The sequence below is a fragment of the Capsicum annuum genome, chromosome 1 (assembly GCF_002878395.1).
Source record: "Capsicum annuum cultivar UCD-10X-F1 chromosome 1, UCD10Xv1.1, whole genome shotgun sequence".
NCBI classification, from domain to species: Eukaryota; Viridiplantae; Streptophyta; class Magnoliopsida; order Solanales; family Solanaceae; genus Capsicum; species Capsicum annuum.
In genome coordinates, this window is record NC_061111.1 from 26,296,341 (window position 1) to 26,304,020 (window position 7,680).

Genomic DNA, 7,680 nt, shown 5'->3' on the forward strand with positions numbered 1-7,680 from the left:
CTCATTTGACATCTACACCTCCAATTTTGGATGTGCACAAGTAGGCACTTAAATTTATATAAAGTTGAGTAAGTAAACACATACCTCCTACATAGCGTCTCACACGAATTGTCACGTAGGACGCTCATATCTACTTGCTCAACTTTATATAAGTTTAAGTGTCTACTTGTGCACACCTAAAATTGAAGGACAAAATGCCAACTGAGGCCAAACTAAAATGGCACATTTATATATTATATGCATTATTATTTTGTCATATCTTTTTTCTTTTCCTCTTGCTTTTATGAATCGATGTTCTATCGGAAACGCTGAAGGTCTTTCAAAAATGGCTTATGTATCTCAGGAATAAGGTTTGCATATACTCTACCCTCTGAGTCTTCACTTGTGGGATTTCACTATATATGTTGTTGTTTCTCTTTACCTCCATAAAAATAAAGATAAGATCTACGTATATTTGTGAGATTACATTGATATGTGGTTGCAACAACCATTTCTCGTGGAGGACAAGGAAAACACAAACAAAATCCACAAAAAAGAAAGACATAATACATAATTGTGCCCTTTAACTTGATATCGGTTGATATCTATATCCTCCAATTTTGAATATGCACAAGTAGACACTTAAATTTGTATAAAGTTGAACAACTAGTAGACACACACATTCGATGTGACATAATAGACACGTAGAATGCATGTGTCTAATTATTCAACTTTATAGATATTTACATATCCAAAGTTAGAGGACATAGATATCACAATGCAAAATAAAAGTTTAAACAAAAGTCCTGCCTAATGGCAACAATCCGCGCATTGTTATATAATATGGATATCATGTGACATAAATATGTGTTAATGACATTAATGAGAGACAAGAGTAAATAGTCAAATTGAAATGGAACACCAATAATTACTTATTCAAATTGGACATGAACACCTAAGTTGCTTGGCGAAATTACCAACTTAATGTCAAGCTTAGGGAGCAAGTTTGGTGGCTTATAAATAGATATCCTTTTGTACATTTTAATAATATAGATTCAAGTGTTATATAAAAGTATTATTAAAAAATCTCTAACATTGCCTCTTTTCATAAGTTTGATATTGACATTTTGTCTTTATTTTATAACACGTTATCAACACGAGATTCTACCATCTCAAGATAAGGCTAAAGTATGACTTAAGATATTTTCGATTGGGGTATGCTATTGATGGTACTCTCTGCCTAGAAAACTTTTGCTTAGACAAAGAATTTTGGATTTATACTTAGTTACTCACCTTTATTGATTTAATTTTTGGACATCATGGAAGATTAGTTTGGTATATATATACAGAGAGAGATTGGAGCACGGGCCAAACATGATAAAATTAAATTGTTGTTAGCTCAGATTAAGGAATTGCACAACTTAAATTACATCCCCCACTAACTATCGGTGTTGCTCATTCAGGAAGAGTCCATTACCATTAGTAAAAATATGTCAGTAAAGAGAAATGGCTGCCAATGAAGAAGCAACATCATTTTAACACACAAAATGTATATATGTAAAGGGCTTTATTTAAGTATTTGAATCCACTTTAGTTTTATCACCTCAGATGTGGAACTACTTTAGTTTTATCACCTCAGAAGTGGAACTATCTTACTACCAACATTTTACTATCAAAAATTAAAGTGTCTCAACCTAATTCAGCTTATTATTACTCCAATAATGTTTAATACCATACTTTATACATCTATTCACAACATATGCAGACAACAAGAAAGAATACATTTTCTAGTTGACTATCTTCAAGTATTTTTTACACATAATATCTCAAAAATATAAGAACTGTTTGTATCTTCAAATACAACACAAGCATATTGTCCCAATCTTAAAAATCAGTTTTCACCAGAACATGGGAGAATCAATTTATTCAAGATATGTCTATGATTTTGTGAAAGGGATGATCTTAGTAATTTAGAAACAAAGTCTATTCGTTTAAGCATCTGCAAACTGTACACAATATCAAATCATCGTTAGAAAGGAAATCAAATACTAATATAACACGGAATAACTTGCATCATTCAAAAATAAAAAGGAAGATGCTTAAATTGTAGGAAACATTCTACTTGTACAAACTATAGCTCAAATTCTAATGGTGTCGCAATGTTGTTTTTCGATAGTTCCTCCCTTGTTTACATTATTAGCACTCAATGCAGGCAAAGTAGTAACTAAGTATTGTAGGAAAATTCCTGCATGTCCTAATATTATTAATAGCCAACAGTCGGCCCGACAAATTTTGATGCCCACTAGGATTTTTCGATAACCTAACATTATCTTGTTTATTTTAATGCACTCCGTTAATTCAAAAAAAGTGAAATTTTTCACGACTTCATTAAACAAATTATCAAAGAAAGAGGATAATCGTTGGATTCGACCTTTCTATCTCCTTTTCCCAATACTTTGTATCTTCACGAGGTAGTGGTAAGGCCTGTGTACACTCTACCCTCCTCATACCTCACTTGTGGAATTTCATTGGGTGTGTTCTTCTTTTGGGAGGCAATGGAGGTTGTTTCTCCATGAATGTAGATGATAGTCCAGTACCAAATTAACTTGATCCTATAATGATCTTCCTATATTTTTTTCTTTTTAGATAATGTATACAGTATAACTACACCTACAGTTCTGGAGAAATCAAATATACTGAAAAATGCTTATCACACACACATAAAAGCAATGCATAGAATAATCCGAGCGAACCTGAATCCCGATCAGATTGTGCGTCATTATCTCTATCACTCTATCCAGACGAACGACTTTTCCATATTCCATAATTTCCTCGTGAATAACTACTGAAATGCCCCACGAATGGGTGGGGATGAACTATAGTCGGTGCATCTATACCCCTGCAATGGAAAGCTGCTAGGTACTCTTTGGCGGTCTTGTATACCATGTGAGGTGTCTTCAAATTCACTATTCAAATTGAGAAAATATAAATTATTCAAAAGATAGTTTTCTGTATTTTCTTTTTAATAGACTGATATCAACACTGTATTATAGCGCTTACACCTGTGAGTTGGCAAAATAATATCGTATGTTAAGAAAAGATTTGAATACTCCCCTGCACTTCTGCTTCTATTGGAACACAAGATTCCCCTTTTATGTGGAACTACCATTAGCACCTAGGAATTTCCATAATAAAATTGAGAATATTCATTGAAGAAATTGTTGCTCGGTACCTTTCTTGAAGATTACAATCATCCCTGCTGGTATGCTGCCAATTCAATTTTCAAAATATTTAAGCGACATTTTCCAAGACACCTATTAGCTCAAAGGTGAAATATATCACATACCATGCAATAGTTTAATAAATTTTGCTAACTAACAAGATGAAGTACCTGCATTTCGGAAGTCTAATGAGTGAGATTGTCCCTTAATAACTGCATGATAAGGGTGCTATCCTTGTAGAATTCCTCGCCTTAAGTGTTTAGTTCAGCAATAGCTTCCTCAAATGTCTGTAACAAAGTAAATGATGTGTCCGAATCATCAGTTCACTACTCTTAAAAATCAAATTTGGTAGTCATTTTTATATGCAAAAGAACTAAAAATGAATAAAGTAAACCTCTTGCCGAACTATAAAGAACCTACATTTATCTTTTCTAGGCAGTTGCAGAAAACACTAAAAGGTTTATGAGCCTCAAGTTTGCGACTCAATTTCTGGTAATGTTAGACTTCAATAAGAAGTTATTCATCTAAAAAATGGGACAAAGTTGATCATGCAATTGGAGAAACGGATTAATTCTACCCATACTTGTATTCTATATTCTGGTGCTTCAAGCAAAAGTATAAATTTGTGTGCCATTCATTGTTGATGTAGTAGTCTATTACCACAACCACATGGTCAAAGATCCATACACTAAATTCACAAAGCTTAATAGTTGCCACATCTTTGTGCATGCCATTTTCAAACTATTTAAACGAACACCACTCAGAAATATGTCTTTTTCTGTTTTTGGAAAGTCATTTTTCCTTTTAATCAGTACACGAAAAAGTCATTTCTATTCTTAATTCACCGCTAGATTACACAATAATAATAAGCACCTTCACAAAAGTGAGAAGTCCTTTCACTCTCATGATGAGATATTCACAACCACCCAGATTGCATTAGTGGATGGAACATCTCATATTCTATGCACTATATAGTTTCCGCACAGCATAACTTGTTATTTATTTTATTATAATTCATTTGCTTAAAAATATGCCAGTTCATGGGTTAGCTTGGGATCACTTGTGGTTCCAAGCACCGTGTGACGACTAGGGGTAGTCTCGGGTTATTACAAACTTGGTATCAGAGCATAGAGTTCAAGTGCCCTAGGATGTCTATGAAGTCGTGTTGCAGAAAGGTACGGAGACGTCTGTACTTTTCTCTGAGAGGCTATAAGACATTTAGGAAATGTTTCCCTTCTTTCAAGTCTCAAATCGTGCAGTAGAAGTGTTATCTAAGAAATTTATGCAGATCCTCATTTTACTCTATTTATACTAACTCTGTCTTAGTTTTGAGGCGATAGAAACAGTGAAACTTAAATCCTACAGGCAGTATTTCCTCAGCCAGTCCCCACAGACAGTTATGGGATTTCATGTTTGCTCAGAAAGTATCCCATCAGTACCCTTATGTCCTAAATTTTGAAATATTTCATTCATGTTCATAAAAATCGTGCGTTAAGCCAAAGTTAGATGTGCTTTTAGATCCCTTCTTAGAATCCCTTTTACAGTATGTGATGATATTGGGTATGTTGGTATAATGAAACTCTTGGAGATTTTAAGTTAGTAAGTGTTTAAGTTATTGTATGATGACTATTGAGGCTATAGAAAGTTAAGAGTTGTATCCCAAGAGATAGTATTAGCAGTGAGTTTTATACTTTCAGGTGCAGTCTTTCAGGATGAGTTTATCATTCATGTGTATTATTATACCCCAGACTCTAGAGTAAAGTGATTGCAGTTCAGTTTAGAGTTTAGTAAAGTAGTCACAGACTTAAGATGATAGCTTTAGTCTAAGGGGGAGATAATGGAACAAGTAACTAAGTTAGGCTCTCAGACTCTAGTAGTAGTGCCGGTATATATAGAAAAGCAGTAAGGGAGGATGGTTCCTAACCTAGTCTTATCTCAGTGCAAAGTTTTTCAGTCATCATGATATCTACTCATGCCTAACATGTCATCTCCATTATCACAGCTCATATTCATGGACTTTATAGAAAAACCATGTACACTTTCAATTTTTAGTATGAGGAGTTCCAGTTTACTCAGCAGTACGAATCATGTTCCATGAAATGATGAACTCCAAACTTAGGTCATGCAGCTCATGACTCATGTACTCATACTTTACAGTATGTTCAGTTCGAGTACCCATGCCATACTTTTAATGATCAACAAAATTCAGATTTATGTCATGTATGTCCTCAGTTCAGACCTCTCTGACGAATTCATGTCGTTGATACTTTATTCCTCAGGTTGAGTGTCAAAGTTATTCTTTCATGTTTTAGGTCCTCATGTTCTAACCTTTCAGTGACCTCTTCTTATGTCATAATTAGTTGAAATTTTATTTGTGTTTTCTTGGGCTAGTGCATGAAAGTTTTAAGGATAGAGGTTTCGAGAAAATGAGAAAAAAGCTTTTGTGGTGGTTTGCTTACAAGTTCATGTGTGGTTATGAATATAGGCTTGAATGTCATGTTGGTGTACAAGTGGAATGTATAGTTGAGTATAAGATTTTAGTATAATTCAGTCTGTATAGCCAGCAATCCAGTCTAGCAGTCAGACAGACAAGTTCCTATGGCTTTCCATCTTTCCATCTTGTTATACTATTCAAAATTCTCATAAATATGGCTATTTCGAGAGGTAATTCATTCGCATCCATGTAATTTGTGAATTCAGCTCGGTTCATGCATCATGCATCAGTTTTAGATCCCAGATATTCGGTCATGATTCAGTCCATAAGTTTTCCGTGCATCATCTCAGTCTTTCCTTAGTATTTCAACCAAGTCAGTACCATTTGGGGTACGAAATATCCCAAGGGGATACGTATTGTAATACCCCGAGTATTCATGTCCTAAACCTTTCATTTTTCTTAAAGAAATAAGATCCATCTTGAAGTAATGGTTACTCGTCAGTTGACTCTCTCATTTCTATCTCATCCTTATGATCATTCTCATGTCATTGCATGTATTCAAGAAATCTGTTCAGTTCATGTATCATGTTTTAGAATCAGTTATGCAATCATATTCCAAGTCATACATGTTCAAAATATGATCTCAATTGCCTTTGTACAGTATTTTCAGTCTAACCAGTCTCATTCAAGGATGAATGTTCCTAACGGGGAGATAATATAATACCCCGCATTTTTGGGTTAGTCTTTGAACCATCGTTCCTACGCGTATAAGCTATAATATAAATGATTCCCATGAAAATATGAGTTTCATGATCCTTATCCTCATGTTTGATTTACTTTTGAGGTGAAAATGTTCATAAGAATCACTTAGAACAAAGTTGAGCTTAGAGCCTTTGATTCGTCCAAAGTTTGGTATTTGATTCTATAAAGGTCTACTTTAAACATGTATAACTTTTTATATATATAGTATTTCACAGCTCAAGATCTACCAAATTGTAGATAACTGAATTACCTTTCCAACGATACCAATTTCGCCTTAATTTGATACCCGAGCAAAAAGTTATGGCATTTTCCATGTGAGGCAATAAGCCGACGCGATAGCAACGCAACGCGTCAACCAGCTAGTTACGGAACTGTTTCACATGCTAATTCAGTTTCTAAAGGGTCTAGGGGCACTTTGGTCACTTCCCCTCACCCAAATCCGCCCATAACGCTTAATTCCAGCCACCCAAAATATTATACACTCTATTATTCATCTTTTCTCTCAAAGAAAAACCCTAGCCCCCTCAAGAACACCAAGAACTTCATCAATTTTTCTTCAAGAAAAGCAAGAACTCAAATTTCCTAATTCAAGAATGCTTTCAAGATTGTGTTTCTCCTTCAAGATTAAAGCTTTAAGGTATGTGGAAGTTTATCCATGGGTCCTCTTTCACCCATGGAGCCCAAAAACCCTTTTTACTTAGATAAAGAATGAATTTTCCATTATTATGTTATGTTGTATGGCCAAGAGAGATTGAATTTCATGTTATCATGGTGTTTTTAAATTAATTCAGCCCATGTATGATTCCATGCAAGATTTTAAATTCTTCATGGAGAAAAGACATTTTTTCCCCCCTGAACTTGTCCTCCCAACTCACTTTAGCACTTGAACTTAACTTCTGTTTATTTACCCCCTTAACATCTTTAAAGTGAATTATTTCAATCCCTTAACAGCCTGCGTGTAAACAAGCGATGCTGAGCGCGTAAAAACTCATTTTTGTCTTTTTAAATTCTTTTCTCTTTCTTTTAAATACCCGTTTGAACCCCCCTAACGGTTATATCTATTTTTCTATAAAAGAAACCCTAATTTATCCTCCCCTTCTTCATCTTCAGTCCAAAATTTCTTCAAATCATGAAAGTGATGCAAAGAATAAAATTGCTTTCTCTTGATTTGTATTAAGCCGCATAAATTTGGGATTTAAAAACATAAAATCGAATTGATTTTAGCTTCGTCTCTTTCCGTATTAAGGTATAATCTCATTCATTACTTTGTCTATGTTTTATTAG